Source organism: Lactuca serriola, chromosome 7 (assembly GCF_051521515.1).
Source record: "Lactuca serriola cultivar US96UC23 chromosome 7, Lser_US96UC23_V15, whole genome shotgun sequence".
NCBI classification, from domain to species: Eukaryota; Viridiplantae; Streptophyta; class Magnoliopsida; order Asterales; family Asteraceae; genus Lactuca; species Lactuca serriola.
The window spans coordinates 137,433,460-137,446,392 of NC_136414.1; the positions used below are offsets into that span (position 1 = coordinate 137,433,460).

The following is a 12,933-nucleotide window of genomic DNA, read 5'->3' on the forward strand; positions in this document are numbered from 1 at the left end:
CCCCATGTGAGTTTTATAACCATACTGTTGACTCGGAATGCCTATACACAACGTTCTTCAGGCGTTGGAATGTTATGACGTTTGTCACCCCAAACGGTGAACTGTAGCTAACAGTCAGGGCGCGGGTTGTCAAGCCCGTATAGATCTATACACAAACACCATGCTCCCCCTCCAAGGGATTCTAATATATAATACAGGACTTGAAATGTGTACTCGAACGTACGTGAAGTTTATGTCTCACAAAACCGTGGTATAAAAACATATTTACGTGTTAAAATGTTCGTTTGTTCTTGTATATGAAAGTGACTTCTTGAAAATCATGTTTCTAGTATGTAAAAGTTAGCAATATCCTTGTAAAACTATACCTATTATAGTTTTCTAAAAGTGTGTCTCTTTTGTTTAGAAATACCTAGAAAAGGAATCACTTGTTATGAAAGTATAGGTTTTTGTAGAGCCTAAGATAGACAAGTATACATAAAATCTAAGAAAATGTTTAGTTGATACATGCATTACAACAATTTATATTTCTAAAGGTAGAATTCTATTGTAACATATTTTATATACGAAAGTTTCCTATAAAGTTTATAAATCACATGTGATTTGGATATATAAAAGCATATAAAATAATTCTTTATGTAACACACGATAATACTCGTGTGTTTTACTTGTATTCCCCCCCCCCCCCCCCCTCTTGAAAGCATATAAAAGCATTTAGAATATCTTAAAAAGGTTAATTGAGGGGTATGAACTCACTTGAAAGTTTGAAGATAGCGAGATGGAAAACCGGGCAGAGTTTCGTCTTGGGAAACGGATATTTCTCGGGATTCTCGGGAATCTCGGGAGTAAAATCGACCCTCAGGACTTGAGCAAAAAGACCAGAGCTTCGGGTTTGAACGGGCACGGAAATCGAGGCAAGATCGTGAGAGAAAGGAGAGAAATGGGGTGAATTTCCGGGAACCCTCGCATCTCTATTTATAGGGGGGTCTGAGAAGCCTCGGTACGCGGGGCGTACGCTCGTACGCAGCGCGTACTCGTATGTCATGCATGACCGAGTCCTCGACTGCCTCGACTTCGGATGGGACGGATCGGGTCGGATGGGATGGGTCGGGTAGCTTCGCATAGGGGCGACGTGGATGGACCGAGACCAAGGCCCTCGGGTACGCGGGGCGTACGGGGTTATGCAGCGCGTAACTCGGATGAGGACGCTGACTCCTCCTTCGGATATTACCGGATTTTTGAATTAAATTTATATATAATTTATTTAATAAACTTCAAAAAATCATATCTTCTTCATACGAACTCCGTTTTCGATGGTCTTTATATCCACGCGAAGGTGAGACTACGCTCTACAACTTTCGTTTAGACTCCGTTGGCAAATTCCGAAATTATTTTTATTATTTAATTATAAAATGACGTGATTAAGGAATTTCTTTAAAAATTCATAACTTCTTTATCTGATGTCAGTTTTTGCCAGACTTTTGACCGCTGAAATGCCATTGTCGAGACCTTCGATTCTCATTTAGGTCATTCCGGCCAAAAGTCGCTCGATCTCCGATTCGAGTTTTTAGTTGTCTGTTGCTAAGCCGAACTTGGAAAAATCATAACTTCAATATACGAAGTTGGATTTGGGCGTTCTTTTTACGTACGATCATGGTTTAATGACATTTAAACATATAAAGAAATTTAAATAGAACTTTTAGGACATTTTATTATCAAAGTTAATTTTATTAACTCAAAAGTGGTTATAATACTTGACTTTTTAGGTCATTACAAAGAGTTGAAATATCGGGTTGTCACATCATCCCCCCGTTAGAGGGAATTTCGTTCTGAAATTTAAAGTAGTAAAGATACTAGTGAACATGAAAGAGATGAGGGTACTTTTGTTTCATCTGATCTTCGCGTTCCCATGTGAATTCAGGTCCCCGCTTGGCGTTCCAGCGAACCTTCACGATGGGTATGCGACTTTGTTTTGTTTGTTTGACCTCTCGGTCCATGATTTCTACTGGTTCTTCCACAAAGTTGAGGCTCTCGGTGATTTCAATCTCGTTGAGTGGAATAACAAGAGTCTCATCGGACAGACACTTTTTCAAGTTCGAGACGTGGAAGGTTGGATGTATGTTACTAAGTCCACGCGGTAGGTTAAGCTTGTAAGCCACAGGGCCGATTCTGGCAAGAATCTCGAAAGGCCCTATGTATGTTGGATTTAGTTTCCCACGCTTTCCAAAGCGTATTAAACCCTTCCACGGTGAGACCTTTAATAAAACGTGGTCTCCTACCTGGAATTCCAAAGGTTTCCTCCTTTGGTCAGCGTAGCTTTTCTGTCGGTCTCTAGAGGCTTTCAATCGCTCATGAATCTGAACGATCTTCTCTGTCGTTTCTCGTATGATTTCCGGACCGGTGAGAGTGCTTTCAGGAACTCTTCCTTTAGCTAACTGGGTATCGCCAACTTCAGTCCAACACAGAGGGGATCTGCACTTTCGACCATAGAGGGCTTCGAACGGAGCAGCCTTTATGCTTGTATGATAACTATTGTTGTATGAAAATTCGACAAGGGGTAATGGATATCCCATGCCTTTCCAAAATCAATCACACAGGCTCTTAGCATATCTTCTAAAGTTTGTATCGTTCTCTCACTTTGCCCGTCTCTTTGTGGGTGGTAGGCTGTACTCATGTCTAGCCTAGTCCCCAGGGAACTTTGTAGTGACTTCCAGAAGCTTGAAGTGAATCTACTATCTCTATCGGAGATAATGGATATCGGAACACCATGCAGTCGCACTACTTCCCTTAAGTACGTTCTTGTAAGCTTTTCCATTTTGTCAGTCTCCTTGATGGGTAGGAAATGTGCGGATTTGGTTAATCTGTCGACGATGACCCATATGGTATCGAGTCCACACGTCGTCTTGGGTAACTTGGTTATGAAGTCCATAGTAATCCGCTCCCATTTCCATTCTGGTATCTCCGGTAGTTGTAGTAATCCTAACGGTTTCTGATCCTCGACCTTAACCTTAGCGCAAGTAAGGCATTTACTTACGAAGGTAGCAATTTCTGCTTTCATGTTAGGCCACCAGTACAGTTTCTTAAGATCCAGATACATTTTATCTGAACCTGGGTGAACGGAATATCTTGAGTTGTGTGCTTCGGTCATGACTACGTTTCTGAAACCACCATGTTTCAGGGTCCAGATTCGGTCCATTAGATAGTAGGCTCCACCACCCTTGACTTCTAGATTCTTTTCCATTCCTCGCAGGGATTCACCCACCACATTTTCAGGTTGCAAAGCTTCCATTTGTGCCTCCTTAATTTGTGTGGATAAGTGGGAATGGATAGTCATAGTCAAAGATTTGACCCTCCGACCAGTGTATTCCTTTCGACTGAGGGCGTCAGCTACCACGTTAGCCGTGCCAGGATGATAACGAATTTCGCATTTGTAGTCATTTAGTAACTCAACCCATCGTCGTTGTCACATGTTGAGTTCCTTCTGATCGAAAATGTGTTGAAGGCTCTGGTGATCAGTGAAAATAGTACTCTTTGTTCCGTATAAGTAGTGTCTCCAGATCTTCAGAGCAAATACCACTGCTCCTAACTCAAGATCGTGTGTCGTATAGTTCACTTCGTGTGTCTTAAGCTGTCAGGAGGCATAAGCAATAACCTTCCCTCTCTGCATAAGAACACAACCAAGTCCTTGATTTGACGCATCACAATAAACTACGAAGTCTTCTATCCCTTCGGGGAGGGATAGTATCGGTGCGGTGCACAAGGCCTGTTTTAGCGTCTGGAATGGCTTCTCTTGTTTCGCTTCCCAGCCAAAGGCCACGCCTTTCTGGGTTAATGTAGTAAGAGGTTTTGCAATGCTAGAGAAGTTCTTTATGAATCTGCGATAGTAGCCAGCGAGACCTAGAAATTGACGAATTTCTGTAGGTGTCTTTGGTGCCGACCAGTTCTCAATGGCCTTAATTTTGGAGGGGTCCACGTGTATCCCTTTCTCGCTAACAACGTGACCTAAAAATTCGACTCTTCGAATCCAAAATTCGCATTTAGAGAACTTCGCATAGAGTTTCTCCGTTCGCAGTGTTTCTAGGACTTTTCGTAGGTGCTGACTATGCTCTTCCTCACTTCGGGAGTAGACAAGTATATCATCGATAAAGACGATGACGAACTGATCCAAGTAAGGACGGCATACCCTATTCATTAGGTCCATAAGTACTGCTGGTGCATTGGTTAATCCGAACGGCATCACTACAAATTCGTAGTGTCCATAACGAGTTCAGAAAGCTGTCCTTGGAATATCCCCCTCTAGAACTCGTAATTGGTGATATCCGGATCGTAGATCTATCTTTGAGAAGTAGTTTGCTCCTTGAATTTGATCGAATAGGTCGTCAATACAGGGTAGAGGATAACGGTTCTTGACAGTAAGTTTGTTCAGCTCTCTGTAGTCGATGCACATACGGAACGATCCGTCTTTCTTCTTTACAAACAGGACCGGTGCTCCCCAAGGTGAGAAACTTGGTCTTATGAATCCTTTTTGAAGGAGTTCATTAAGTTGACTCAAAAGTTCCTGCATCTCTGCTGGTGCGAGACGATAAGGTGACTTCGCTACTGGGGTAGCCTCTGGAACTAAGTCGATTCTGAATTCGACTTGGCGTTGTGGTGGTAATCCTGGTAGTTCTTATGGAAAGATATCGGGAAAGTCGCGTACTACTGAAATGTTCTTGATGTCCTTCAGTTCTTGACTTGTATCAACGATGTGCGCTAGGAATGCTCGACAATCCTTCCGCAAGCACTTTCGAGCTTGGATGCACGAAATGATGCGAAGGTTTGTACTTGATTTGTCGCCGTAGATAACTAATGTTTCGTTGTTAGGGAGATTAAAATGGACTACTTTCTCAAAGCATATGATGTCAGCGCGAAGAAGACTCAACCAATCCATGCCGACTATGACGTCAAAACTTTTAATTTGGACCGGCATGAGATTGATTGGAAAAGAATGGCCATCTAAAGTTAACGTACATCCCATGTATATGCAGTTAGTGTTTTCGGTTTTTCCATTGGCCATCTCTACAGTGAATGATTTTTCTAACTTGCTAGGTTTAGGTTTAAGTAAATGAATAAAGTTTTGACTCACGAAGCTTCTCTCCGCTCCACTATCGAATAATATGCATGCATATGAATTATCGAGAAGGAACGTACCAGCAACTACAGTTGGGTCAACTACAGCTTCGTCGTGGCCTATCGCCAAAACTCGTCCCACACCGCCGGTGCCTACTGCCTTAGGGCAGTTCCTCTTGTAGTGGCCCACCTCGCCACAACCGTAGCAAGTCTAGCCTACACCCGCACTGGGAACTTGAGTGATCGGTTTTGCGGGGTCCTTGCAGAAATGGGTTGTGTGTCCCTTTCTGTTGCAGTTGGCGCACTGCATTTCCCGACAAGGTCCATGGTGGTGGTAAGTGCATTTGGTGCACTTTGGAAGGTTACCTACATAAGGCTTTGTGGGGTAGGGATTTGTAGGGACTGTAGTAGGTACAGTGGCAGCATTTACTGAAACCAGTTGTTTCTTCGCGGATTCTTGGGAAGACCCACCCTTCCCTTTATTCCATACTCTCTTCCTGTTGTTGTTGTGGTTGTTGTTGTTGTTGTTTCCTTTCTGTGGTTCTGGTGCAGAAACGGTTGAGTTCTGATGACCTCCGTAGTCAATCAGAGATTGTGCCAGTTCCTTAGCACTTTCAAAGGTGTCAGGTTTGGAAGCTAACACGCTTGATCGTATTTGGGGCGTCAGTCCCCAGATGTACCTTTCTATTTTCTTGCTCTCAGGAGCAATCATATCTGGGCAAAGGATTGCCAGATCGCAGAATCGGTTGGTATAAGTTGCGATGTCGGTACCAACCATTCCGAGAGTCCATAGTTCGTGTTCGAGCTTTTGAATCTCTCCCCGTGGGCAGTATTCTCTCATCCTCATGGCTTTTAGGCTCTCCCAGCTTATGGAGTTTGCCACTATCAGGGTAAGTACTTTAACGTGGCCATTCCACCAAGTTAAAGCTCTATCAATAAGGGTGAAAGTTGCAAATTTGACCTTGCTGTGCTCGGGACAGGAGCAGATTTCAAAGACTGACTCTGTCCTTTCAATCCACTGTCTCAGGGCTAACACACCACCAGATCCATAAAACATCCGGGGCTTGGCATTAGTAAAGTCCTTATAGGTGCATTCTCGGGGTGGTCCTTGACTCTCGCCATGGTTGGATGGGTGTGTGCCAGATCCCGAGCCATTAGTACTCGAGTTATTGATCTGTGACATGGCAGCTATTACCGCTGCGGTGACTGCTGCTTGGAACATAACAACATCAAATTGAGGTGGTGGAGGTGGTGGTGTACAGGTGCTTCCCCACCGTTGTTTCGCCTTGGATTCGTACGCGGAGGCATCCTTCAACTATAGGTTGAAAAGGTAAAGATAAGAACTCCATAGAATAGAGAATTAATGTGTCTCATGAACTAAATTGCTATAGTTCGACAACAGATGCTAGTATGAGTCTTAAAATAGAAGAATGAAAGTTATTTGTAAGACTGAAAGTATGAAACAAGTATTTGGTTTCTCAAAGACTTTTCAAGGTTTGAACGAAATACTCAACGTAGTAATAATAGTGTCACTTATATTAATATAAAAGTTGATACAACGATCATGAAATTTTGACCCCTATAAGGGTCTCCGATTACAAAGTTCGAGAAATTTAAAGACTTTTAGCCGAGGTCCTAAGCTATAACAAAATTTGAGTCTTTGACAAGCACTACTTGCGACGTAGGTTGCGCTTGGAGCTTGACTCTGCATCTGATTGCTTCGACTCCATTAGACGCCTATCAAAAGCGGTTTGTTGTTCTCTCAGTTCAGCGAGGGCTGCAATCATATGCGCTTGGAATGCCTCGGTTTGGAGTTGAGCATTGTCTTGTATCTTGTCCAGCCTACGGATGTCAGAAGTGTGAACCTGCACTTCCACGTTGACATCCCGGAGTCGGCTAGCTTGAACTTCGGACTGATAGGACTGATTGGCTAGTTTACCCACCATTACCGGGAGTGCCCGATCAGCCGAACCTCCGCCGGAGACATCATAGAAGTCCCGGCACATGCCGTAGGGAGGGCGTAAGTTTTGTTGTTGGCTCCAATGATGGAGGTGACTTCCCCAGACGGGAGTCGGTCCTTGAAAGTTCCTTACGAAGACGGGAGGTTGAACGGGTGGTGGATCGATCATTTCCGGTTCTGAGTCGGTACCGGAGTCATCATCCACTTCTATGGGTTCCTCGTCCTCTTCGGGATCATCTTCGACCCATCCTCCGTTGCCTTGGTTGGGAAAGTAGGGGTCGCCGGGGTGGTGAAATCCAGCCATTTGACTGTACGAGAAATAGGGTTATAGGAGTTGAATAACGTTGAAACTTGCAAAACATGTAAGTTAAACTAGTTTAGGTAGCAAATACTCCTATAGTATTTAAATTCTTGTGTTTGATTCTAGTAACGGTTTGGTAAGTTTTGACTTGTTGCTTACTACGATCATTCCTCGATATACGTCGGTCCAATCTCGGGCAAATATAGTTGATCACGCTATATTTGTCCAAAATCTGATTACATATCTCGAGTCTTAATCATAGTGTCAACTTGTCTAAATACTTGTTGTATAGTTAGATATCATGAAAATAATTTGTTGTATGCATGTAATTTGTACTTAAATGAACTATCAATTTAAGTTAAACGCAACGCTGCTTAAGCTTAAAAAGAAAAATTGTTTTGTCAGAGAGTATTAGTCCCTTAAGCATTTATAGTTTGTATATCTTATGTGGTTCGATATACTTAGTTCACTATAAACATTGCTCTGATACCAATCTGTCACACCCCTAAACCTGAACGGCGGAAACGTTCGGGGGCGGATGACTTCATGTGGTAACGTAACAATTGAATACATAGTAAAGAAAGCAATACAACCATCATATATATAATTTAAATTTTACATTTGTCAAGAGTTACATGTTCAAAACCAATTACAATATGATGTCAAAATATGAGATTAAACTGGCGCCGCAGCATCCCTTCATCAAAAGCATAATGATACCTGAAATTACTGATTCCCTAGGACATACAAGTAATTTTGAAAGAGTAGATCAGCATTTAAGCTGGTGAGTTTCATAAGTATTTAAATGACAATGTTTGTATAAAATGAAATGTTTTGGTCCTTGGTTGTGTTGTGTTTAGAAAATCCTATATTTTCTACTAGTATAAAAGTAGCCTTCTCTCAAGACCAATGTTTGTTTCTGAAAATGTATGTAAGTGTAAAATAATCAATGTGTTTGAAAACCTTGTAGATCAATGCATTTTTAATACCCCATGTGAGTTTTATAACCATACTGTTGACTCGGAATGCCTATACACAACGTTCTTCAGGCGTTGGAATGTTATGACGTTTGTCACCCCAAACGGTGGACTGTAGCCAACAGTCAGGGCGCGGGTTGTCAAGCCCGTATAGATCTATACACAAACACCATGCTCCCCCTCCAAGGGATTCTAATATATAATACAGGACTTGAAATGTGTACTCGAACGTACGTGAAGTTTATGTGTCACAAAACCGTGGTATAAAAACAGATTTACGTGTTAAAATGTTCGTTTGTTCTTGTATATGAAAGTGACTTCTTGAAAATCATGTTTCTAGTATGTAAAAGTTAGCAATATCCTCGTAAAACTATACCTATTATAGTTTTCTAAAAGTGTGTCTCTTTTGTTTAGAAATACCTAGAAAAGGAATCACTTGTTATGAAAGTATATATTTTTGTAGAGCCTAAGATAGACAAGTATACATAAAATCTAAGAAAATGTTTAGTTGATACATGCATTACAACAATTTATATTTCAAAAGGTAGAATTCTATTGTAACATATTTTATATACGAAAGTTTCCTATAAAGTTTATAAATCACATGTGATTTGGATATATAAAAGCATATAAAATAATTCTTTATGTAACACACGATAATACTCGTGTGTTTTACTTGTATTCCCCCCCCCCCCCCCCCTTGAAAGCATATAAAAGCATTTAGAATATCTTAAAAAGGTTAATTGAGGGGTATGAACTCACTTGAAAGTTTGAAGATAGCGAGATGGAAAACCGGGCAGAGTTTCGTCTTGGGAAACGGATTTTTCTCGGAATTCTCAGGAATCTAGGGAGTAAAATCGACCCTCGGGACTTGAGCAAAAAGACCAGAGCTTCGGGTTTGAACGGGCACGGAAATCGAGGCAAGATCATGAGAGAAAGGAGAGAAATGGGGTGAATTTCCGGGAACCCTCGCATCTCTATTTATAGGGGGTCTGAGAAGCCTCGGTACGCGGGGCGTACGCTCGTACGCAGCTCGTACTCGTATGTCATGCATGACCGAGTCCTCGACTGCCTCGGCTTCGGATGGGACGGATCGGGTCGGATGGGATGGGTCGGGTAGCTTCGCATAGGGGTGGCGTGGACGGACCGAGACCAAGGCCCTCGGGTACGCGGGGCGTACGGGGTTACGCAGCGCGTAACTCGGATGAGGATGCTGACTCCTCCTTCGGATATTACCGGATTTTTGAATTAAATTTATATATAATTTATTTAATAAACTTTAAAAAATCATATCTTCTTCATACGAACTTCGTTTTCGATGGTCTTTATATCCACGCGAAGGTGAGACTACGCTCTACAACTTTCATTTAGACTCCGTTGGCAAATTCCGAAATTATTTTTATTATTTAATTATAAAATGACGTGATTAAGGAATTTCTTTAAAAATTCATAACTTCTTTATCTGACGTCGGTTTTTGCCAGACTTTTCACCGCTGAAATGCCATTGTCGAGACCTTCGATTCTCGTTTAGGTCATTCCGGCTAAAAGTCGCTCGATCTCCGATTCGAGTTTTTAGCTGTCTGTTGCTAAGCCGAACTTGGAAAAATCATAACTTCAATATACAAAGTCGGATTTGGGCGTTCTTTTTACGTACGATCATGGTTTAATGACATTTAAACATAGAAGGAATTTAAATAGAACTTTTTGGACATTTTATTATCAAAGTTAATTTTATTAACTCAAAAGTGGTTATAATACTTGACTTTTTAGGTCATTACAAAGAGTTGAAATATTGGGTTGTCACAGCTTAGTAGAGATGTGTGGAGGTTAGTGGAAGAAGGACCTCATGTCCTTGTTCTCACTCCCGTTCAAGAAGATGGTGCTCAGGCACGACTAGGTGGAGCTCATGCAACCATGAACCGACCAACATATGATGATCTTGACAAAATGGAAAAAGATGCCATAGCCTTCTATGAAATTTCTTGTGGTGTTGCTCCAGACAACCTCAACATCATCATCAATTGCAAATATGCCAAAGAGATTTGGGATGTGCTCAATAATTTTTACTAGGGGTCTGAACAAGCTCAAGACAAGAAACTTACAACATCTCTTAATGAATTCACTAACTTTAAAGCCCTACCTGGTGAAAGTCTTGACGATTCATTCAAAAGGTTCTACCTTATCATCACAAAACTGTCAAATGCTGGTACATTTCAGAGTAATCGTGAAACAAACCTATAGTTCCTCAATGGTCTAGGAAGATATTGGACTATTTCTAAGATGATAGTTCAAGGAGATAGAAAGATCCATACTCTCTCGCTGCTTAAGCTTTATGGTAAAATTCAAGCCTAAGAATCAACCGTGTTAAAGGATTGTGCAATTCTGGGAGGACCACTTACTTTGATGGCTCATACTCTACAGTTCAAAACTCCTCAGTACCCATATACCGCAGATTCATCATACCAATACTCATAAGATAGCTCACCGCAGTCGTATGAAGCTGATGCAGGACTTGATGAAAAAGAAGACTTTCAGAATGCCATTGCCCTGGTCAGCCAACAACTCAATAGACTCCCACCACCATCCTTTTGTAAAAATAAATAGTTCACCAAACCACCTTTCAATCTTAATTTCAACCCTTATAATAACCATCCAAGATATCCCAGAAATCCTCATCATCCTTCACAACTGTAGAATGCTCTTTCAAAAGAGATACCACAGACTAACAAACCTTCAGACTCCAATACCACTACTGAAGACAAAGATGGAGTTATTGTTTGCCATAAGTGTCACAAGGAAAACCACTTTGCCGAAGATTGCAAAGAAAACGTGGTGAAGGATAACGCATTCTACCTCAGAATGGCTCAATAAATGGAGAAAAAAGAAAAAGCAAGAGCTTATGTTGCTCAAGTGAGAAGGGATCATCAAGTATGGTCTTCGGGTGATGGAGATGAAGAGATGGACAACAACAAGAAGAAAGGAAAAATATGAATGGTGGTAACTAGTGAGGATGACAGATCAAAAAACCTGCTAAAGAACTATTGCTACATGCCAAAAGATGGAACTCTCAGCATCATTGAACGGGAAATGTGCAAGGAGGAACAAGAGGAAGAATGGTTAATCGATAGTGCCTGCTCTTTGCACATGACTGGAAGGTTGGAATACCTTTGAGATTTTAGACCAATCAGCAGTGGTGGACACGTCACTTTTGGAAATAATGTAATCAAGATCATCAAGGGTTATGGAGTAATGACTATGGGAAGCTTCTTTATTCAACGAGTTGCTTACGTAGAAGGTTTAAAACATAATTTGATCAGTGTGGGTCAATTATGCAAAGTTGGTCACGTAGAAGGTTTAAATCATAATTTGATCAGTGTGGGTCAATTATGCAAAAGCTGGTCATCGGGTTGAGTTTGATAATCAATACTGCTACATCATGAAGAATGACAGGAACACATGCTTGATCAAATCTAAATATGAAGGACAATGTATCCATTGGATGTCTCTTTGATCATTGGCAAACTGCAGTTGTGTTTTTTGTCTAAGGCAATGTCTGAAGTAAGTTGGTTATGGCACCGCAAACTTTCTCACCTCAATTTCAAATACATAAACAACCTGGTAACCGAAGAGTTAGTCCTTAGACTACCAATCTTGAAGTACAACAACGATATGTAATGCTCAGCCTGTGAATGTGGAAAACAAAAAAGCGTAGCCATCCTCTGATAGTTGATTCTTCAATCGTTGAACTATTAGAGCTACTTCACATTGATCTCAGCGGTCGATGAACCGTATCCAGTCTTCACCATAAGAAATATATTATGGTCATATTTGATGACTTTACCTGCTTCACTTGTGTCTTCTTTTTGAGACTCAAATCAGGCACACCGCAGATCATGATCAACTTCTTCAAGGAAATAGAGCTCAAGATCAAACTGCCAGTCAGACGGATAAAGTGATAATGGCATTGAATTTACAAATCAGCTCTTAAATAGCTTCTTAGTTTCCAAGGGCATTAGCCATAACTTCTCGTCATCTTACACACCACAACAAAACGGAGTAGTTGAGAAAAGGGATAGAACATTGGTCGAAGTAGCTAAATCGATGTTGGATTTTTCCAATTTTCCTCTCTACTTATGGGCAGAAGCAGTGGCAACTGCATGGTTTGTTCAAAATTGAAGCATCATTTGCGAACACCTCAACAAGACTCTCTATGAAGGTCTCAACAATCAAAAATCCAACGTTCGATTCTTTCACATTTTTGGTTGCAGATGTTTTGTGATCAATAACAAGGATCATCTTAAAAAGTTTGTACTGAAGTCAGATAAAGGGTTTTTTCTGGTTTACTTAACCAACAAAGTTGCATACAGGGTGCTCATACGGCGTAAAAGATAAATAGTCGCTTTGATGTCAAATTTTATGAATATTATATCCGCAACACTGCTCCTTCAACATAAACAAAGTTCATCTTGGAAAGTGATATCCCAACCTCATCGGATCCGTTAAACATAGTTGAAGTAAACTATGATGATCTCTTTGATCCTGCAAAGACAGCTCACCTTTTAGAAATCTTGGTGTCTTTGGTAGCCCAA

General features: G+C 41.2%; 1 pseudogene; it reads left to right on the forward strand.

The window, feature by feature from the left end:
* The window catches only part of LOC145064385 (putative receptor-like protein kinase At1g11050), a 51,843-nt pseudogene extending 41,429 nt beyond the window's left edge, over window positions 1–10,414 (forward strand).
* Window positions 10,415–12,933: the final 2,519 nt, after the last annotated feature.